General features: G+C 39.9%; 1 pseudogene; it reads left to right on the top strand.

Annotated features, from left to right (window-relative positions):
* Positions 1-2,082: 2,082 nt before the first annotated feature.
* Positions 2,083-24,538, top strand: part of LOC128520044 (carcinoembryonic antigen-related cell adhesion molecule 5-like) — a 33,797-nt pseudogene continuing 11,341 nt past the window's right edge.

Raw genomic sequence — 24,538 nt, forward strand, 5'->3', positions numbered from 1 at the left:
CAAAACATAATGAAACAGTCAAAAAAAAAAAAAAACAGGGCCTTCCTAAACCGTCAAATTGATGTGACTTCCTTGCTTGACCGTCAGGAGCTGGCATTTAGGGGGCATGATGAGAGTAATGAATCAGCAAATAGGGGGAATTACAGGGAATTTACAGAAACATTAGCTAAATATGACACTGTCTTGCCACACAATTTCAGTCATTAGCTGTGTTTTCTGGGATGTCCCACTCAATCCAAAACGACTTGATCTTTGCTCTCGCAGCCACTGTTTCTGATCATATAAAAGGTGAAATTCAGACTGCTCCTTTTTTTGCATGGCAGGTGGATAAAGCAACTGACATATCTTGCCATGCCCAACTGTCAGTCATTGTTAGATATGTGGATAGTGCAGGTAAAATTCAATAGTGCTTCATTGGATTTTTGGATGTGTCAGGGGGTCGAGATACTCAGTCTGTGTTTAAAGTTTTAAATGAGAACATGCAGGGCTACAGTTTTAGAGAAAAACTTGTGGTACAAACCTACGATGGGGCTGCTGTCTTTGCTTCATCTCTCAATGGCCTACGGGCCAAAGTTAAACTAATAGCCCCTAATGCAGTGTTTGTGCATTGCAATGCACACAGACTGAACCTGGTGTTGTCCCAGGGTGCTAAATGCTTGCATGAGTCAAGAATACTTTTTGCATCTTTTTCTGGAGTCACCACATTTTTTTTTTAAGTTCACAAAAAGGATGTCTTTCTTGAGTCTGCAGGGTCTTCAAGATTGCCCAGAAATGCTCCTACTCGATGGAATTTCACATCACGGATAGTGATGGCCTCCTGTAGACTTTTGACAAAATTACCCAGGATGAGAGCAAGAATGATGACACATTAGATGCTGCCAAAGGCTTCATAATGAAACTGGAGGATTTTGAGTTTGTGTTCATGTTGTACACATATCAACAAATATTCTCTGAGACAGATGATGTCTTTGATATTGTCCAGCAAAGGGCTATGGATGTTCTTCACTGCAAAAAAGAATTGGGTCTCTCCTTGCTTTTGTCAAGGAGAAGATGTCAGAGAAGGCTTATCAAGCAGTTTATTCAAAAGCAGCAAATCTCACATCAGACCCTCGAGATGAACCTTTTAGAAAGCGTCGTCTGTCACAATTACAGGATCCAAAGGACCACTACAGGAATTTGTACATGGCCATCATAGACAATCTCATGAAGCATATTTCTCAGCGTTTTTCAAAATTGGAAAGCATGAGCTTTTTAGAATTAATCAATCCTGGGCAACACGATGGGCCAAGATCGTTTGAGCAACCTTGCTCTCCTGGCCATTGAGAGGAAACTGGTTAAGTCCCTGAAAAAGATGGCCAATTGGTATGACAGGGTCACATACCATTTCCTGCAAAAGAAACGGAAGGCAGAATTTAGGTACAAATAACATAATGAATTTTATGGTCAAGGCCTAATATGAGCTTCCCCTGTTTCGAAAGCTAGCTGCCGCCACTGTTTGGCATCCTGTCCAGGGTGTACCCTGACTTGTGCCCTAAGTCTCCTCGGATAGGCTCCAGGCCCCCAGCGACCCTGGATACAGGATAAAGTGGTATATAGACGGTGAGTGAGTGAGTGAGTGAGTGAGTAATTGCTAATTACATAAAAATGTCTTGGAAAAAATACTCAGTAGCTTCTGATCCTCATCTGACCACCACTTGCCAATCAGGTTTAGCATTTAGAATTGCTGTCACCAAAATCTTGTGTAATTAATATCTGTTAATGTCAATAAATGTATTTTTAGAATACTATTATTTTTTTTTGTGTTTAGTATATGTAGATTATGTTAATGGCTGTTTGTCTCCCCCTTGTGGCTGTTTACAAGAAATGACGTAGGCGGTCTCGGTGATTTTTGAGAGTTTTGAGTAGATTCAGAGACCAGAAGTCACATGGATTAAAGAGAACTAAAAGACATACATACATACTAAAGATATAATAAGACTTACTGTATGCTGCATTTATATATATATATATATATATATATATATATATATATATATATTATAATTTGTGTGTTTTTTTGACCTGCTTACAGACCTGCCCACTCGTGTGCTCACTCTGTTCACTTCTCCAGCCGTTTGCTTTCTAACTCGGTTTAATCGACACTGTTCTCTTCATTTCGGGTCACATCAGTACAAATCTCTCTGTATAGACACTTAACTTACAGAGAAGCGGCGGTGGAGCTCCGGATCTTTCCTGATGGATTTACACGTTGTATGTTGCACTCTTGTTCTGCTGACATGCACAGGTGAGCACTATAATACGCGTATAGTTATGAAAAATAATAGATTAGTAAATGTAGCGGGCATCTTTTCAGTATAAAAGAATAATTAAACAACAAACGCAGTGCAGCTACAAAGTCTCTCTACCTACCTGTGTCCTGTCTTCATCCTCCTCCTCCTCTTCTTCTTCTTATTGTTGTTGTTATTGTTGCATTATATGTGAGGTTTTTACTCTGTTTGTTTTGTTTTCATGCCTGCCATATTTATTTCTTCACACAGGAGTATGTTTTGCCCGAGAGCTGATATTGCCTGAGGGAATAAATGGAGCAGTTGGGAAGAATGTGATGATTACCCCAATCAGTATTCCTGATACCACATATAGGTATATCAGATGGAGCTTTAACACAGACACCACCATTCTTTCTGGATCTCCTGGTGGTATTACACCAGCACCACAGTACACTGACAGTTCATCTGGACACTAACACTTTAGCTCTGACGCTCAGGACCCTGACTGAGAGTGATACTGGACTATACAGTCTGTTTGTAGACACTACTTCTGGAAGGACTTTCACAAATGTGACCTCACTGCAGGTGCTTGGTGAGTAAACAAAACTGTCTTTTTATAAAACTGCTGGGAGGATTTATTATTATTATTATTATTATTATTATTATTATTATTATTATTAATTGAAACTGCTTCATATCATTAGCTGAATCTGAATATTCATCTTTCAAATTGAAGTGCATTTTCATTACCGTTCTAATCAAGCAGTTGATGGTAAACATGCATTGGATGTTCCAACTGATTCAAAAGAAAGTGTTATTGAATTCAGTTGTATAAGGTGCCGTTTAGGGCTTAAATCAAACTTCACTCATGCACACACATATAAAACACTTGCATACACATATATGAAACACTCACACAAACATATATACTACTAACTGCTCAAACAACTAAATATAGTTTGCATTCATATGTTTGAGCAGTTAGTAGTATATATGTATGTGTGAGTGTTTTATATATGTGTATGCAAGTGTTTCATATGTTGTAGCTCCTTTCACGACAACACTGACACAGGTCGGTTCTTTAAAACGGGCGTTTATTGCTTGAATCTCCTTTTCACGCCGTGAGAACTGTATTCGTAAATGAATATCACTAATGCATTAGCAATTTACTCCCTAGCATGTACATGAACTTTAACACAATACAAGGCATGTGCAAACATGAACATGAAAGGTTTACAATGACATAATACCTCTTTGGCCGCTTGTCATGAAAAGAGGTGCTTAAATTCTTGAGTCCCCTTGTCCTACTTTTAATAGCAGAGCCTCGTGGGAGACATTCGCTCACCTGCAGTCCATGGGAGAGATCTTACTAAATTTCACGCTAAATCTCCCTTGCTTTCTCGCGAGACACATTACGTCACATCTTAACAATTACAATTAACTATAACATGGTGTAATACGTCATGTTTTCTCTATTTAGATATATGAAATTCTGTCATTAATTATAAACAAACTATTTACATCAAAGGCTTTAATATATAAAAATAAAATATTCAAATAAACAAAATTCAACAGCATTAACACTCCCACCAAAATCACTCTTTAACTTGGAGTAAGGGATTTTCTATCTATCAAATGTAGTGTCACTGATTAGAAGTTTCACCTTTCTGACCTTGCCATCTGCGCTGGGTTGAGCTTCCACAACCCTGGCGAGTTTCCACTCATTTCTTGGTGCACTGTCATTTTGTAAAATTACAATGTCATCTATTTGTGAATTTCGCAAGGTTTTTTGCCATTTGTGTCTTTGTTGGAGGTTTAGCAGGTATTCCTGTTTCCATCGTTGCCAAAATTCGTTGGCTAAAAAACTGCACTCTCCACCTTTTGTGCAGGTAAATGTCTTCTTTGCAGAACTGTCCAGGAGGTGGCAGAATAACTGATGATTTCATAGTTAGTATATGGTTGGGAGTGAGGGGTTCTGGGCCAGTAGGATCATTAAGATGCTCAACACTTAGTGATCTGCTGTTGATTATGGCCATTGTTTCATAGAGAAACGTCCTCAGTGTTGTGGTGTCAAGTCTGCTGACGGACTTGTGGAGCATAGCGGTCAGGATGCTTCGAATTGTTCGAATCTGGCGCTCCCAGACTCCACCCATATGACTAGCTGATGGAACATTCAACACAAATTCACAACCAAATGCTCCTTGATAGTCTTTATCAATTCCTCTTATCAACTCAGAAAGCTCCTTTCTAGCACCAATAAAATTTGTTCCCCTATCACATCTTAATTGACGCACAGGTCCTCTGATAGCTATGAATGCTCGAAGTGCGTTCATGAATGCGTCTGTTGTCAAGTCATCAAGCATTTCTATGTGCACTGCTCTGGAACATAAGCAGGTAAATAACAGTCCATTTTTTTTTTTCCTTTCTCCCTTCCTTCACAATGAAGGGAGCAAAACAATCAATGCCACAATAAGTGAAAGGAGGAGATGTTTCAGTTCTCCCTTCAGGCAAATTTGCCATGTGTTGAACCTCTGTTGTTCTTCTGTATCTTCTACATTTTACACACTTGTAAATGTGTGAGGAGACGACATTTCCACATCCTAATATTCATATCCCATTTGCGCGCAACTCATTCATGGTCATGCCTCTTCCTTGATGGTGTATGCGCTCATGATGATGGTTGACGAGCAGGACTGACACATGAGATTTCTTCGGGAGAATTACAGGATGTTTTACGTCATAGTGCAAGGCTGATTGAGAGAGCCGTCCTCCCACCCTAAGGACATTGGTCTTGTCCAAGAAAGCATTCAACTGGCATAGCCTATTGTGCTTGTTCAGGGTGTCTTCCTTCTGGGCTTTGATTTTCTTTATGTCTTCAGCGAAGGCCTTTTCTTGCACTAGCTTAATGATAAATATTTCTGCTTCTCTTCATTCTTCAATATTAATTGATTCATTAATTCTTGTTTGAAATCTCTTAAACTCTCTGACAAATCTTTTGAGCCTGGCAACAGCTTTCACCACTCTAGACCAGTCAGAGAATTTAGTGAAGCGGTTTACCATTGAATTAAGTTCTGTTGCCCTGACTACATGAACATGAGTCTTGCGTAGTTTAGGATCAATCGCTTCTATTTCTCCCACCATTCTCTCTTCCTGTGGAAGATTCTGCTGCCAAAGAAAGTCAGGTCCTGAACTGCACTCATTCCTCTTGAAGCTTAATCAGCTGGGTTATTTTCAGAACTGACATGTCGCCATTGTTCAGGTTTTGTGCTGGATTTTATTCGTTGTATCCGGTTTGCCACGAACGTGTGAAACCTCTTGGCATTATTGTTCACATATCCAAGGACCACCTTTGAGTCAGTCCAGTAATACTCTAGCAAGTTTTCAATCTCAAGCTCCCTTTTGATGACATCACCAATGCGTACAGAAGTCACGGCTGATGACAACTCAAGCCTTGGTATAGTTGTTAGTTTGGTAGGGGCTACTCTTGCCTTCCCTAACACAAGTGAGCAATTGATTTGTCCTGTTTCACTCATCACTCTTAGATATGAGCATGCACCATACCTTTTGAAACTTGCATCAGAAAAGTTGTGAAGTTCATACAGGATGACTTCACCAAAACGTGCTGGATGGTAGCTTCTAGGAATCTTCATGGCTGCCTTGAGGCAGATCCTTGAGCCATGACTCCCATTGTGGTACAATGTGCTCGGGGAGATGTTCATCCCAACTTACTTTGTCTTTACACAGTGTTTGAAGAATCTGTTTGCCAACCAGTATGAATGGAGCCACAAATCCTAGTGGATCATAGACAGAGGCAACAGTTGAAAGAACCCCCCTCCTTGTCAGTGGGTTTTCTTTAACCAGGACTCTGAATTGGAATTCATCTGCTTCAACACACCACTGAACACCAAGTGCTCGCTCGATATGGAGTTCTCCTAGATCCATGTCTAGATCTTTGGTTAGGGCACATTCTTGTGGTGGTATTGCTGCAATCACACCTTTGTCATTGGATACGAACTTATGCAGCCGCAGATTTCCCGTTCTACACAGGGCTCTTGACTCTTCCACCAGATGTATGGCTTCAGCAGGAGACTTCACACTAGTTAGACCATCATCCACATAGAAGCTACTCTGGATGAACTCGATGGCCTCTTTACTGAACTTCCCACGACCCTGCGATGCCAGATGCTTGAGTCCAAAGTTGGAGCACCCGGGGGAAGAAGCTGCTCCAAACAGGTGTACCCTCATTCTGTACACCAAGGGTTGGGAGTCCAAATCACCCTTGTCCCACCAGAGAAACCTGAGATAATCTTGGTGTTCTCTTGCAACATGGAATTGGTAAAACTTTCCTTCAATGTCACACATTAAGGCTATCGGACCCTTTCTAAATCGACACAACACTCCAACCAATGTGTTAGTCAGATCTTTTTTTTTTTTTATAACAATGTGTTTATTGTTTTTAATTATACAAAACAGGTAACATAGAAACACATTTCCATTTCGTCACAATTATTTCCCACCCCAACAAAAGAACATCACTCTCTTTTCCCCATAGATATATACAGAATTCTTTTACATGAGACAATTTAAATGCAAAACAAATATTGCAAGGTATCCAAAAACTAAATATCCATTACTGTACTTTACACATAAAAGTTACCTTTTCCAAAAAAATATAAATAAAAAATTATACATAGTTACACCTCTTGTAATAAATGACCAAAATTATTGTTGTTAATGTAGTACTTAAACGGCTTCCATATTTCTTCATATACATCCATTTTGTTTTTAGTAAAATATGTTACTTTTTCCATGACCATACACTGTGCCATGGCATTAATCCAAGTTCCAATAGATGGCGGATCAGGCCTTTTCCAGCTAAGAGCTATCGTTCTTTTAGCTTGTAATATAGCATAGTCTATGAATTTGCGCTGTTGAGGATTTAGTTTAAGGTTCTTTGGATATAAGTGTAACAAAATAATTTTTGCCTCTAAGGGAATATTCAAGGGTACAATTATCTTTGTAATATTAATCACTTCCACCCAGAAGTCTCCAATAATGTTACATTCCCAAACACAATGCACAAATGAGCACTGAGCCTCTCTGCATTTGAAACATGCATCAGGAATATTTTTATTAAACCTATTTAGTTTGACAGGAGTTATATAAGTCTGCATCAACCAGTTATATTGAAGTAATTTTAAGCTAACGCTCCCTAACTGTTTCTGAGAATTTTTACAAACTTGTCTCCATTCATCCTCAGATATATCCTCGTTCAATCCCGTCTTCCATAATTCAAGTTTTGATATTGATGATTCAGTAGACCCTGATACAAGCCAGTTGTAAAAAACTGATATTAATCCTTTATTATTGCATTTCTTAGTAATTAATTCCTCCAAAGAAGAAAGTACTGGCAAGTTTAGTGCTTGGTTCTGCCTAGAAAGGACAAAGCTCCTTATCTGTAAATATTTAAAGAAATGTTTTCTTGGAATATTATACTTAGTAGATATCTGCTCAAACGACATCAACGTTCCCTCCTCAAAAAGGTCACTAATTTTGCTTAATCCCTTTTCAACCCACAACCGGAATCCTGAGTCCTTCATGCCTGGTTTGAATAATGTGTTGCCCCAAATGGGACTATACTGGGATAAAGAGTCAGCTACAGTATTTTCATGTACTCTCTAACTTCATACCATACTCCAATCATGTTACACACTATGGGATGCTTGGTGACTGTTTTCAGTTGTTTAATCTTATCTGAATATATATACAAGTTTAAAGGTAACGCAAAACCACATGACTCCATATCCACCCAGGATGGTTTATTTCCAGAGGAATAATAAAACATTATTGTTCTTAATTGTGCAGCTAAATAGTACCAGTACAGGTTGGGACATCTTAACCCTCCAGTGTCAAATGGAAGATATAGAAGAGAGAGACGAACTCGAGGGCATTTCTTGTTCCAAATAAATTTCCTGAATAATGAATTAATCTTTGAGAACATTCCAGCTGGTGGCGCCAAGGGGATATTTTGGAATAAATACATGAATTTAGGCAAAATATTCATCTTCAGTATATTTATCCTTCCTATCAATGAAATTGGTAAAGATAACCATCTCTCCAGATCTTTAAATGTTGATTCCATTATAACATTATAATTTGTAGAAATTATATTTTTTAATTGGGGAACAATTTTGATACCCAGATATGTAAAGCTGGATGATATTTTCAAGGTAAATAAATGTGATGTATTTGGACAGCTATCTTTATTCAGCAGCATTAACGATGACTTTGATGTGTTCACTTTATAGCCCGATATATTTCCGAATTGATCGATCAGGTCTAAAAGTGCTGGAATAGAGGTGTTTAATTGTTTTAGGAATAACACTACATCATCAGCGAATAAAGCTATTTTATGTTCCTTGCCACCTATTTTAATCCCTTGTATGTGGTTGTTCGCTCTTACGGCTATTGCTAGCGGTTCTATGGCCAAAATGAATAAAAGTGGGGACAATGGTGAGCCTTGAGGGCAACCTCTTGTAATATTAAAAGGCTCAGAAATCATCTCATTGGTTAAAACTTCCGATGCTGGGTTGGAATGTAATAATTTGATCCAATGTAAAAATGATTTCCCAAATCCGAATTTTACGAGAACGTCAAAGAGATAACCCCATTCGATCCTATCAAAAGCCTTCTCCGCGTCGAGCGATAAAAGAGCAGTATCCTTTTCCTCTTTTTGGCTATGCAAAATATTTAAAACACGTCTTACGTTGTGAAATCCCTGTCTATTCTTAATGAACCTGTTCTGATCATCATCCACAATGCCCGGGAGTACAGTCTCTAGCCTTTTTGCCAAGATCTTGCATATTATTTTGGTATCTGTGTTTATCAGACTAATAGGTCGCATATTTCCACACTTTGTATTCGGTTTTCCTGGTTTTGGTAAAAGAATGATCAAAGCCTCTCTCATAGACTTAGGAAGACAGACATTATTATAACATTCTATATACATATCATAGAGTGGCTTAACCATTTTATCACTGAAATATTTATATAGGTCGATGGGTAGGCCATCAGGCCCTGCTGTTTTACCACCTTTTAATGTCTTTATAGCCTTCAAAATTTCAACTGTCGTAATCTCACCATCTAATTTAATTTTAAGTTCCTCAGATATTTTAGGAATGTTGAGATTATCAAGAAACGTGGAGTGAGCATCGGTTGTGGCCTTACATTCAGAGCAATATAGTTTTTCGTAGAAGTTTCTAAACGCTTTATTAATTTCCAACGGGTCTACAGTCATATTTCCATTTTCATCTTCAATACTGGTAATTGCTCTCTCTAATTCCTGTTGTTTTATACGCCAAGCAAGAAGTCTACCTGGTTTTTCTCCCTGATCATAAAATTGCTGCTTTAATCTTAATAAATTAGCTGCTGCTTTTTCATGTGTTTTTTCCTTATATTGGGTTCTTAACAATAGCAATTCTTTTAAATCATCATCAGTATTTTGGCCTGCTTGTAAACTTTTTTCCTCGAGTAAGCGAATTTTTGTTTCAAGTGTTTTATATTTCTCCTGTTTCTCTTTTGTCTTCCTACTCGTACAGGTATAGCTTATAATTTGTCCTCGTATAAAAGCCTTTAAGGCTTCCCATCTAATTATAGCTGATGTTTGGGTAGTGTTATGTTCAAAATAGTAATCAATTTGATCCCCTAAGAATTCAAGAAATCTTTTATCTTGCATCCAGTGTATTTGAAATCTCCATTTAGTACGATTATAAAAAAAAACTTTGGTTCAACGTATGTCAAAGATACAAGAGCATGGTCTGAAATAAGAATACTACTATATTGACATTTTCTGATACATGAAATTAGTTCAGCTGAAATCAAAAAGTAATCTATTCTTGAATATCCTTTAGAAGTACTCGACCAACATGAATATTCCCTTTTTATTGGGTTTTGAGCCCTCCAAATATCCACCAAGTTAAGTTCCTTTATAAAATAATGTAAAGCTTTTCTAGACCGTACATGGGTATGATCCTTACCAGATGACCGGTCCTTATTGGGCTGCAAAACACAATTGAAATCACCTGCCATAATATGTTTTCCAGGCATTGTGGAGATTCTCAAAAATAAATCATTATAAAAATCTGCGTTATCATCATTAGGTCATTAGGTGTTAGTCAGATCTGGACCACCCAAGAGATGATCATTTAAACATGTTTCTTTATAGCGTGCCGAACAATCGAAAACCACGCGAATCTTCCCAGGTTTGTGGGGATGGTAGACGCCGTGGTGTGGAATATACCATGCTGGTTGGTTATCAAGTTCAAGCTCTGGTACCTTCTCTGCATCTCCTCTGCTTATGATGTCATGAACTGAGTCTTTGAACTGCACACTGTTTGTTATCTGGGAGCTTAGGTTTGTCTGTTTTGAAAGGAAGCGGAAGTTCATAGTGTCCATCTTCTTTCTGCCTTATACCTGTTTTCACTTTAGCCAAGAAGAGGAGGTCTTCCTGAGAAACTGGGTTATCATCTGCAGTGTGATCTATAAAATCTGATTCAAGAGTCTTAATTATGTCAGATGGGTTAATCTCTTTAAGTTGAGTTCTGCATACAAAGTGTACTTCTCCCTTTAGCTGAACTGATGGGTGAATAGCCGGAGAAACCTTTCTTACTATGATTCTGTGGCTGGTTCCTATAGCATCACCGTCATAACTTGCTGGGATTGAGCAGCCAACAATGCTCCAGCCAAGATCGGTTCACTGTGCGTATGGATGATTCTCGTCACCAGCCAGGATTTCTCTTGGAAGAAGGGCTTGTTGACAATTATAGCCAATGAGAAGGCCTACTTCGCAGTCCAACTGTGGCGGAATCCTTTCTGATAGTTCCTCCAGATGAGGCCATTTTAGAGCTGTTTCAAAAGTTGAAATGTGTAGCCTGTTTGCTGGGATAATCTCTCGTGTGAAAACAGGTAGTAATGGAATTCGTTTCCTTGAATTGTATCCTCTTACTTGTAGACCTGTCAGTTTCTGACAGGATATGAGTGTGGATTTGGCAGACATCGTGGATAGCCGCAAACTGACATTTTCTTTGTTCGTGTCGAGGTCTTGAGCCACTTCATTTAAGATAAAAGTTGTATCGCTCTGTGTGTCTAAGAGTGCATAGACGAGGACTTCTTGATCTGGCTGTTTAACAGATGATACCCAGACTGGCAAGAGGCCAGACTGGCAAGGCCAGACTGGCAAGGTGGTCCTTCTCGCCCATCACCCTGTCTCATCTCAGTTTTTCATCATTTGAATTTCATGCAGTTAAGGTAACCTCTCCAATTAACCTCCACATCTTGGTTATTTACCGTCCTCCTGGCTCTCTAGGAAACTTTCTAGATGAAATGGACATACTTCTTAGTCTTTTTCCTTCTGCTAACACTCCTCTCACTGTTCTAGGAGATTTCAACCTTCCATCTGATAAACTCCAATCCTCTTTCCTTCTCCCTCTCCTTAACTCCTTCTCTTTAACCCTAAACAGCTGCCTTCCTACACACAAGGCAGGAAATTCTCTCGACCTTGTTTTCTGCCGCCCTTCCCCAGTCACAGATATCACTACTATTCCTCTTCATAAATCTGATCATTACCTGGTATCCTTCACTATAACCCTTCCCATTCTATGTAAACCTAACCACCAAAATGTCTCTTTTACCCGCAAAAACCTTCACTCTGTCTCCCCTTCCTCTGTGTCTTCATACACCCTATCATTCCTCCCAGACCCAGACTCCTTCTCCTCTTTACCACTAGAGACTGCGACTGAAACTTTCCTCTCCTCTCTCTCCTCATCCATAGATCTCCTTTGCCCGCTGTCATCTAAACCAAGGAAGAAATCTTGTCCTGCTCCTTGGCTATCTGATGTACTGCGCAACAACAGGAGAGAATTAAGAACTGCGGAGAGAAGATGGAAGAAATCACAGCTTGATGCAGATCTCATCTCTTACCAGACTCTTCTTTCCAAATTCTCATGTGATGTGACTTCTGCCAAAACTACCTTCTTCAGACAAAAGTTGGAAGCGTCTGCACATGATCCTGGCAAACTCCACAACATCTTCTCCTCACTACTCAACCCACCGACTCCTCCTGCCCCTTCCTCTCTGACTGCTGACGATTTTGCCACATTCTACGATGGGAAGATTGTAGCATTCCGCCAGTCCTTCGCTCTCAACCAAAGTCCTACGGCAGAACCTCAGGACCTTTCCTTCCCTCCTTTAGCAGAATTTTCCAACTTGTCATCTGACGAGATTCAACAGATCATCTCGTCATCTAACCCCACCACCTGTTCATTAGACCCAATCCCTTCAACAATGCTCCAGGCCATCTCACGAGACCTCCTTCCCTTCACCACAGCCATCATCAACCAATCCATATCATCTGGTCATGTTCCTGCCGCTTTTAAGAAGGCGAGGGTTATTCCCATCCTCAAGAAACCCTGCCTGGACCCATCAGAAGTTAACAACTATCGCCCGGTATCACTGCTCTCTTTTATTTCCAAAATTCTTGAAAGAACGGTTTATAATCAAATGTCTCTTTATCTCTCACAGAACAACCTTAATGACCCAAACCAATCTGGATTCAAAGTGGCACATTCCACAGAGACTGCCCTTCTGTCAGTCACTGAGAAGCTCCATGCTGCTAGATCTGCTAAACTTTCATCTGTCCTCATCCTCCTGGACCTGTCAGCTGCATTTGACACCGTGAACCACAAGATTCTATTATCTATTCTTACAAGCCTTGGAATTTGTGGAACAGCGTGGCAATGGTTTGCTTCTTACCTTAAAGATAGGTCATATGAGGTAACATGGAGGGGATCTACATCTGCCCCACGTAGACTCTCTACTGGTGTCCCGCAGGGCTCAGTACTTGGTCCTCTTCTGTTCTCCCTCTATACCCGGTCTCTTGGTAAGGTCATATCATCGCATGGATTCTCATACCACTGTTATGCAGACGACACCCAACTTGTCCTCTCCTTTCCTCCCTCTGACACTCAGGTTTCCACCCGGATCTCAGCATGTCTGGCAGACATCTCATTTTGGATGGCTGCTCATCAGCTGAAGCTCAATCTCAGTAAAACCGAACTGTTGTTTATCCCTTGTGACTCATCTCCAGGTCAAGACCTTGTGATATCCATGGACAACAACCAAATCACTCCCTCAACCACCGCCCGCAATCTTGGGGTAACCGTGGACAATCATCTGTCATTTTCCCCACACATCGCTAACCTTACTCGCTCTTGTCGATTTCTTCTTTACAATATCAGAAGAATTCGCCCATTTCTTTCTTCACAGGCTACTCAGGTGCTTGTTCAGTCCCTTGTTATTTCAAGACTGGACTACTGCAACTCACTCCTGGCAGGCCTGCCTCTGTCTACGATTCGTCCTCTGCAACTGATCCAGAATGCAGCAGCACGACTCGTTTTTAACCTTCCCAAGTTCTCCCACACCACCCCACTCCTCCGCTCCCTGCACTGGCTTCCTGTAGCTGCCCGCATCAAATTCAAAACACTGATGCTTGCCTACAAAGCCAAAAATGGCCCAGCACCCACTTACCTCTCTGCGCTAATTACACCACGCACTGCACCACGTTGCCTCCGATCCTCCAGCACTGCTCGCCTCATCCCACCATCTCTCAGGGATCGAGGGCGGCATTCATCCAGGCTCTTTTCTGTTCTGGCACCTAGATGGTGGAATGAACTTCCTCTAGATGTCCGTACATCAGAGACTTTGACTATCTTTAAACGACGACTCAAGACGCATCTGTTTCTCCAGTACTTGGACTAACCCCCCTCCCCCCGAAAAAAAAAAAAAAAAAAAAAACTCAGTTGTGTTGGACTAATGGTACTTAGTTATTAACCTAGTTAACCCAATGTAAGTATGTATCCAATGTTGTAAACATTAAAGCACTTTTTGTAAGTCGCTCTGGATAAGAGCGTCTGCCAAATGCCTAAATGTAAATGTACAGTGGTTAATCAATCGGAATGTAGGTCCTACCGTCGCCGCGCTCGGCGGTACCGTTTGGCTTTGTGCGTTTGCTGGCTTTTACCATTGAGTGGCGCTATATAACTACAGACTGACGCCTCATGCCTTAGTTCATTCTCTGCTGGATTAATGAGACACAGAGTTTTAGAACAGCACGTAGTAGCGGATAAAATCAAGTAAAACATTGTAGTTAAACAAATTTATAATCACAGAACTAAAATGACGATACAAATGTAGAATTTAAATTAAATTAAATCTTATTAGGATCAAATTTAAACCAAATAAATGTTAACACAGTGAGCCTTTAAATTTTATCACGTGTAATTAGAAAAGACGTAGGGTTTTGTGTCGTCTTATATCTTGTGTTCTTTAAATTTATAGTAGATTTATTAACTAAAATAAATGACCATAAAAATTATAACATTGTCAGGACGTTCTACTGCGTTAGCTGATGTTGGTCATTCAGCCCCGCTTGTGTTTTTGCGTTATTATAAGAATGAAATGCAGTAGACTGTTATGATCTGTAACGGATTCGACCCATGTTGCACGGGCGGCACCATAAAGCACGGACACGAGGCGAGGTCTTACGGGAAAAGGGTCATTTATTTAGGTAAAATGGGGAAAAAAAGTGTTGAAGGAGGGAGAATGGAAAGAATGGGATAACGGTTGTGCATGTGCAGTTCCGGGGGCTGTGCCACACTGGCATGCGGGCACACAGCTGATGCTAAGTGTTGGTGCACGGAGTGGCAGAACTGAGCACGCGGAGGCAGCGCTCCTGCACGCTCCCTCGTGACGGCGCTTCTCCCGCTGTCGATGGCCGGCGCGAGTTCTCGCTGACGCAAAAACCTAACCACACTTTTCCTCTTCGGCAGCGGGGCTGCGAGGGCGGGCACGGTGCGGGAGTGAAGATGCCGCTCGCGCTGTCCTCAGCGCGGAGATCAAAGGGCGGAATTCTAGTGTCCTTGTTTAAAGCGCCTGGGCCGCGTCACATCTCCCCACTGACATGCTTTTTTTTTTTTTAATATATATTCTCCATTACATCACGTACTTCCCAGACCTCAGACAAACCTCCGCGCCTTGCTTTTATAATGCGGAGCAAGCCCGAGATCATATTAACGTTAATTATCGCCAGCCGGCACAAATAGGCGGCTCCGTCCATTTGCTGCCTATTCAGGGAGCCTACGGAGTGAGGGAGTAGTTATAGTAGATTTGGGCGTACACCCATCACACGCGCACGCCGTGGCAGATCATCATAATTGTCCTAAACTTGTATTTCATAAGGTTTTCCGAGCGGTGGTACAGCGCAACGGGGGTCATTATTTACTATTAAACATTAAACGAATTTACAAAACTTAATGCGTGCGATTAAGCGCTGATTCTACGTAGGAAAGTAAAGAAGAGGATCCTGATGCTCAACATTCCGGAGACCAAACCCCATTTAAATTAAATTAACAAATATTGCATGTAAATAACAATAGCCCACGTTTAAAAAAGCATTTTTATTTAGATTATAAAAAAAATAATCCTGCATCTATTTAAGGTGTTCCAGCTGCCACTGTTCTAAAATTCAAATTAAATCAATTATTAGGATCAAATTTAAGCACAATAAATGTTAACACAGTGAGCCTTTTGATTTTATCACTTGTAATTAGAAAAAAAGCGTGTATGGATTTTTGTCATCTTATTTCTTGTGTTCTTTAAATTTATAGTAGATTTATTAACTGAAATAAATTACCATAAAATTAAAACAGTGTTAGGACGTTCTACTGCGTCAGCAGATGTCGGTCTTTCAGCCCCGCTCGTGTTTTTGCGTTATTATAAGAATGAAATGCAGTAGACTGTTATGATTTGTAACAGGTTCGACCCATGTTACTCAAACAACTCAGTTCAGGTGTAAGTAAACGGATAGAAAGTTAATGTCTGTGCTGGGGGAGGGAGGTGCTAATGATTTGGTCGGCTCTGTGTGTGTGTGAGAGAGAGAGAGAGGGGGGTGTCGCGGTCGTTTTCAGTGAAACAAAGGCTCAGCTGAAAAATGTTAGGCACATCAGTCACTTAACCCCCAATAAAAGGTATTTGAGTGTTATGATAGTTGTAATATAACAGATGCGCACTGAATACTAAACCTAAACCAGGCACGGAGATTATTGAACCAAGATAGCCCCCATACCCGTTTAAAAAAAAAAAAAAAAAGAATATTATTGTGTATAGACTGATTAAAAACAATGCAATTTATGCTATCATAAGGAAAATAACAAGTTCTTCCATTCCAATGATTAAAAAAGGTAACAATGTCAACTTTAGAATTTAGAATCCAGGAGATTAAAATTACACAAATTGAAATCACTGAAAGTCAGCCTCAGATTCAAGAGGTTTTTAAAGTGGGGAGAAGTGCATTTCAGTTCCTCTGAATGTATAGGTGAGAACAGCCGATTCACACCTGGGGAGGGTGAATAATTTGTATTTGAATGTTGTCTGGCATTGTAAAGCACTATAGTGACACTAAAAGAACAACCCAGGATTAATAGGAATTCTTATACTGCATAAACATTATTTAGCACAAGAAAATTCCTCGCGCTCGGGAAAACTATGCGTGCGGTTGAGCGCTGGTTAGACTATAGGAAATTAAATCGGAGGGTTTTTATTTAGACTATTAAAAAAATAACCTGCGTCTATTTTTAGGCGTGCCAGCTGCCACTTTTTAGTTAGAAGTTTTCAATACAAATCTTATAATGCCCACATGACATGACAGAATAAGGCACGGCTGGTGATGATTGGGGTTTGTTGGGTTACAGTGGATTTTACTACGCGGTGTGAGTGCAATGGCCACCCGTTTGCTCGCGCTGACTCTGCTCTCCGCGGATGGCCGTACCGCCCCCTCCCACCTCTCGCTGCTTTGAAGTCCCGGGGCGCGTTCTATTTGCCCTGCTTGCATGCCGCACTTCCGCGTTGTTGCACGCGCGCTGCATACACAGCGCGTAGTAAAATCCACTGTAGCCCAACAAACCCCGAGTATTTTATAGCGCGGGGTGCAAGCCCGGGCAACGATAGCAACGATAGCTCACCAGTCATGTGTAATTCTGCGGTCCCGCTGCTTCGCATGTCTGAAGGGGAGGCCGCCTAACTAGTGAGCGAGGAGCGATATTGATTTGGGCGCACGCCGTGACAGGCTGAAAAAACTGTGTGAGATTAATGTGCAAAAACTATATAATAAATCTATATAAGACTACATGCCTTTATAAGACTCAACTTTTATTTAAGCGCACTCACAATAACGAAAAAACGTTGTGATTTTGTAAGTGTTGTGATTTTGTAAGTGTTGTAAGCTGCGCTGGTCTGTATTGTTTTTGGTGAACTTGAGCGCGTCAGAAAATGAACGCAAACGTTTTTTTAAATGGTCAGAGTCAGTCTGCTTGCTGTTTTCCCGGCGCGTTCATAATCATTAGTCTACTTCTGCCGGTGCGCTCTGGAAAACTCCCTGCATGCGGCTGAGCGCTGATTAAAACTATGGAGTAAATTAAAGAGGAGAATCACGATGCCGAGTCGAAGTCCTGAGCCCAAACCTGATTTAAATTAAATTAACAAATATTATAAGTAAAAAAACAATAGCCCATGTTTAGAAACCGTTTATAAATTCTTTCTGACATGAGTTGGCCCGGTGTTATGCGCAGAGCGCCGGGAGATTTCCTGAAGCTCTGAAATCACTGGGCATGTTTTCTAAATAGCCGCTATCTTTAATAACTGATGGAGGTTTTGAGCTGTATACACACGCATTCCTGCCTAAACAACTCTAAAAACTACACCTGTAACACAATAAACAGTAATATTTCAAACATTCTGCAGGCTGATATTTGGAGAAAGGAAAGAATAATAAATAAACCAGTTGTTGGGTCAAAATAACCCAACCAGGTGTTCATTTGTAAACTACATCTCATATGAGCCAACATGAGCAACCCAACAATGTGTTTAAAGTACCTGAAATAATCCAGAACTTAAATAACAATAAACCGATACAGAGATACGCTGTATAACGGTCACTGTTGTATTTACGGCAACGAGCGAAAATGTCACTTTGCGCCACCTGGCGGCCATTTTACGAATTACTTTGAAATGCAACTGATTTATTTTGGCCGCTGACGTTTTTACGCGGCGGTGAGCGCGACGGTAATAACCATTCCAATTGATCAACTACTGTAAATGTAAGATAGAGGATGTTTGTGTGTTTAGGCCCTCTTGTATGACTCTGTTGGTAGTTGCAGTCCCTTCTGTCTCTGCTTTGTCCTTTGAAATGTCACCTCCATTTAGGTGCATTGGTCTTTGATTTTCTTTGAATTTGTTATTGTGCAAACATGTTGGATGTCTCTTTTGACATATTTTACATGTGCTTTTGTTCTCACACCTTCTTGAGTGATGACCAGTCTTCAAACATCCAAAGCAAAGCCTCTCCATCTGCACAAACTTGACACGATCTTGAACTGTCTTTTCAGCGAAGCTTCTACACTTATCGAGAATGTGTCCTGTCCCTTTACAGAAGACACATGATTGAATACTGCTTTGTGTTGTGTTTGTGCTCAGTGTCTTTGCTTGAAGTATTTGGTTTCGTGATTGCCTTGGTTTCTCACCTTCCACACTCTTGAGAGCTTGTATTGAGGAAATGGGATCACAAGCGAGATCTGCTTCCTTTGATAGGAAGTTGACAAACTCTTTGAATGGTGGATACTCAGCACTTACGTGCCTGACTTCCATTACCTTACGGTTCCATCTGGAAACCAACCAATCTGGCAATTTGAGCAGAATCTTTTGACTCTCAATGCAGTCATTAACACTAGAAGCGCCGAGCAGCGGTCATTTGACCGCAAGGGGGTAAAAAAAAAAAAATTACACTCGATCAAAATCCAGGACCCTCCTTTCATGACTTTTCCTAGTTCTGTGAGCTTAATCACCCTGTATGCTTACATTTTTAAAATCGCACCAGTAAAAGCCAGTATAAAGCTATTTTGCTCTTATTTACGTGAAATCGCTGACAGCTGCGCGGCGGCATGACGTTTCCTGTCTTTTCCAACCTGCGATTCTCATTTCGCTCAGCAGATGGCGCAAGGAATCGCGCATACTATCTATGCGTCATTCAGTGCGTATATGTAACTATCTCAGGTTTCATTCCATATATGCAGTTTATTATATATATATATATATATATATATATATATATATATATATATATATATATGCTTCCGTGAAATATCGACAATTCGCCATTAATTCGGGCGTTGATAATCAGCGATATTTTATAAGGACATTTAGGGGATTTCGCTTTACTTAATTTTATAACGTTTTGAGAAAATTCATTAGTCTGTTCATTCTGTTAGAAGCTTCCGTAAAATTATCTCTAAAACAATATTGTTTTACATATTACATATGTAACGACCCCTCCTGAGGATATAAAGCCTCATTATTGAATTTGAATAAATCCGATTTACCACAGCAGATAATAAACTATGCTATGTCATAACCGAAGCAAACACCACGATTATGCCTCGTTTCGTTGAGTGTTGCTAGGCAACAGACCACGCGCCTAATCATGCAAGTAAACCTGCGAATTTTTTTACTGCTTATGCTCATGTAATAAAAACGAGGGAAATGTGGAAGTGATGTGTGGCCACTGAATGAGAACTAAATCAAAGATTTCGGTAACTACACTGAGTGTAACATCTGCATAGTGACACTAAACAGCTTGAACAACTTCACTTTTCTGTTTACCTCTGAGAAAAAAAAGCTGTATTTTGTTTGTTTATATTTAGAATGTTTATGAAAGTACACGAAGTAGGCGCGCACACACACATCCACACACACACACACCTCCCCTGAGCCCTCGGTCAACATCTAATGACCGTAGATATGCAAATGAGTCAAGACGTAGCCTAACGTGGTGTCTTGTCGGATTTCAGCGGTCACGGAGTGGAAAGACTTTGAAGCAGTTGCAGCGTTTTTCAGTTACAACAAGCACAGCGATTTCCGTTTACCTCTGGAAAAAAAAGCTGTATTTTAGTTTGTATATATTTAAAGTAACACCTTCCAACCACCTGTCATAGTCTATTGTTAGTTTTAATGATTTGGCAGAAACTAATTATCACTACATACTGTAAGTACCCCAACACCATTGATCATGAGTTTGAAGTTGAAACTAATTCTATACATGCAACAGAAAATGTAGATGCAGATTCCAAATGTATAAAGATGCGCTCTCTCTCTCTCTCTCTCTATATATATATATATATATATATATATATATATATTGGTCTGTATCCACACTCAGCGGTCACGGAGTGAAAAGACTTTGAAGCAGTTTATATATTAATCTAAGCTTGAACTTATCAACATTGTTTCGTTCAGATTCCGCTTCAGTGTGTTTCTTAATCTTTCCCTATATATATATATATATATATATATATATATATATATATATATATTTATTTTATTTATTTTTTTCAAATAAAATCGCTATTACTTGACCCTGAAGTTTAGTTTAGCACACAAAAAACTGAAAAGTCCTTTCTGGTAAATCAACTGCATATGTAGTTTATTTACAGCAATTAATTTAAAAATGAATATATATTGTACAGTACAAGGTAAACACGAGAAAGATTACAAAATGAAAAAAACAAACAGTGTCCTCTTTATAAACAGCTTAGTATACTGTGCGTCGAGATGCTGAAATCCCTTGCATGTTGCCCCTCAATTTTGTGCTTCCATTTCAAGTGAAGAGATATTTGACCGACAGCTTAGAACAAAGGTGTGTAGGTGTGATCACAACCCCCTCCGAACGACCGTGCCATCAATCACTGACCACCTCAGAAGTTCCCTCCAATGTATGCCGATGTTTTGCAAGTATTTTTGCAAAACTATGGCAGTCTCTTGAGAGGTGGTTGGAATGTGTTATTCATTTATTTATTCTATACAAGGGCACTAACTACACAGACCAAATTGATACCTTATTGTATTCTTATAATCATCGCTGTGCTTGTTGTAACTGAAAAAAAACACTGCAACTGCTTCAGGGGAGGTGTGCGTGTATGAGGGTGTGCGCGCGCGCGAGCGTGCGCTGCAGCCCTTGAATGAATACGCACAGCAGAGGGACAGAGACATGAGGGACATCTAATATCGTATTGTGTAGTGTCCCTTTCTCAGCGGATTTTTTTGCTACCGCAGATCAGTTTATCAACTTGTAATATATTAATTTTAAGAATATATTAACATGTGCAGACATTTAGTTGAGGGGGCGCTGCCCCTCTTGCCCCTGAATAGATTCAGCCTCGATTACACACACACACACACACACACACACACACAGTGGAACCTCGGATTACGAGTAACGTGGTTTACGAGTGTTTTGCAAGACGAGCAACAATTTTAATTAATTTTTTACTTGAAAAACGAGCATTGTCTTAGTTAACGAGCACCGAGTATCATGTTTCACGCATGCGCTTCTTGTTTTAACAGCGAGCGTTACGTCATCACAAGTGAGCCAACGGTTTTTCTCTCTCTTGCAGCAGAAATCGTCTCTCCTGCTGGGTGAATACACACACGCGCTGTGTGTGTGTGTGTGTGTGTGTGTGTGTGAGATGTGCGTGCGCGCACACACACACACACACATTAACGGAGAGACCGTTTTTAAAACCATTTAAAAATTAGCAAGGAACATCGCTAGTCACACTCGCGTGAGTGCATACTAACGGGATTACTACTGTAAAGTAAAACAACAACAACAACAACAAAAATTAAACAGAGGTCCGTTCTTCGTACGTCGCTTGACACATCCGAGATGAATTGACACGTCTAAGATGAGATCATCGTGCTAATTACGATCCAGCTAAGTCGGTTCTTTGAGCTCACCTGTTGTTGATGATTAGTATAGCTGGATTGAGTTGTCTAGGATTATTGCGCGCTCGTGCGTTGGTTTAAAGGGCGATATGCATCGACAGTAGAAACACTGATCACAAGCCCTCCGATTGGTTGACGAAATGGAAAAAGAGCGGCTCAATTTTTTTTGTAACACGTGTTATGCGCTGAAATGCCCCCCTGCCATGGATTGCCACCCCTACATAATCGCTATCAAATATTATATTAGAACATAAATTCATAGGTTAATGGTTTACAAATTACAAATTACATGAGACAATAAAATAAAATAAGCAATATGAAAATAAATATGTCGTATATGAAAAAATAGAAATATTACGTATACTTGTATATTGTTTATTTTATAATAAAATTAGTTTCGTCCAATTTATCATTATAAAGTATTAATTTTTAATATATATAAATATTTATTAGCATATTTTTAAGACAAACCCCTGAAAAATAAATGTTACAAAATAAACATTATACAAGAATTTGTATTAATGGTCTTGACGGCTGTCTCGTGCCTAGGGTTTATTATAATAGTAATATCATATTTGATAATACTAAACCTATGAATTTATGTTCATATATAATATTTGATAGCGATTATGTGCTTGTGTGGGTGGGGGGGGAATCCATGGCAGGGGGCATATACTTTTCTTTTTCCACGTCAGTCATGCTCTTTAACCAATCAGATGTGACCTCGCCATTTCAACCAATCATAACCCGCCAGGAGCGCAGGCTAAATCCTGTTTACATGAAATAAACCTGCTCCCGAGCAGGTTCAAGCTTACGGATATGTTGCTATGACAACAAATGGTAGAAGCGCATCGAAGAACGAAACAATCCAAGATCGGGACAAATCCACAACAATTAATTCCAGCTAACTGAGTTAGCGACGTACGAAGAACGGACCCCAGCTCCTCACCTTTGAAAACAGTCGCGACAGAGAAGAGTTTGTGTGTTTATTTGGCAACCTGAGAGGAGGGGAGCTGTAAAGCCGAGACCTTTCGTCTCCCCTGCTGGGTCTTAGAGCCTGCAGTGTTTTTGAGTGTGCGTGTTTGTGTCTGTGTAAGGCAGAGAGTTTGTGTGTTTGTTTGGCAACCTGAGAGAAGGGGGGGCCGTAAACGCGAGCGAGCCCCCCTTCATCCCCCCTCCTCTCAGGTTGCCAAATAAACACACAAACTTCTCTCCGTCGCGATTGTTTTCAAAGGTGAGGAGCTGTTTAATTTGTTTTTTGTTGTTGTTGTTTTACTTACAGCAGTGATCCTGTTAGTATGCGCTCACGTGAGTGTGACTAGGAATGTTCCTTGCTAATTTTTAAATGGTTTTAAAAACGGTCTATCCGTTAATGTGTGTGTCTGTTTGTGTGTGTGTGCACGCGCGCACATTTTACACACATACACTCTGCATGCACAAACGAAAACCCTTATCTGTCGGGGTTTACTTTTACATTTTTTTAAGGTAAAGTACAGGTTAATTTGTTTTATTTTTACTTTATATTTTGTATTAATTATATTTATGTATTTATTTTTTTGGGCTGTAGAACGAATAATTTAAGTTTCCATTATTTCCCATGGGAAAATTAAATTTGGTTTACGAGTGTTTTTGAATACGAGCCCACTTCCGGAACGAATTAAGCTCGTAATCCGAGGTTCCACTATATATATTGCATCTTTATACATTTGAAATCTGCATCTACAATATAGAATTAGTTTTAGCTGAAACTCATGATCAATGGTGTTGGGGTACTTACGTAGTGATAATTAGTTCCTGCCAAATCACTAAAACCAACAATAGACTATGAGAGGTGGTTAGAAGGTGTTACTCTGAATATAAACAAACGAAATACATCTTTTTTTTCTCAGAGGTAAACGGAAAAGTGAAGTTGTTCAGCTGTTTAGTGTGACTGTTTAGTCTCACTAGATCCAGAAAATATGATCATATAATACCTATATTATCATCCCTGCACTGGCTACCTGTTCAATTTAGAATTAATTACAAAATAGTACTACTTACATACAAGGCTTTAAATGGTTTAGCTCCCACATACCTAACCAGTCTTTTGATATGCTATAATCCACCACGTCCCTTAAGATCACAAAACTAAGGACTTCTGGTAATTCCCAGAATTTTAAAATCTACAAAAGGGGGCAGGGCATTTTCATATTTGGCTCCAAAGCTTTGGAATAGCCTTCCAGACACTGTTCGGGGAGCAGACACAGTTTCCCAATTCAAAAGTAGACTCAAGACGCATCTCTTTAATCTGGCATACGCGTAACTCATCCCATAACCTCATACTCCAGTACACCTATCCTGAATGGCAACTACGCTAATTCTCTCCATCTGTTCTGTATTTTTCT

This window comes from Clarias gariepinus, chromosome 4 (assembly GCF_024256425.1).
Source record: "Clarias gariepinus isolate MV-2021 ecotype Netherlands chromosome 4, CGAR_prim_01v2, whole genome shotgun sequence".
In the NCBI taxonomy this organism is placed as follows: domain Eukaryota; kingdom Metazoa; phylum Chordata; class Actinopteri; order Siluriformes; family Clariidae; genus Clarias; species Clarias gariepinus.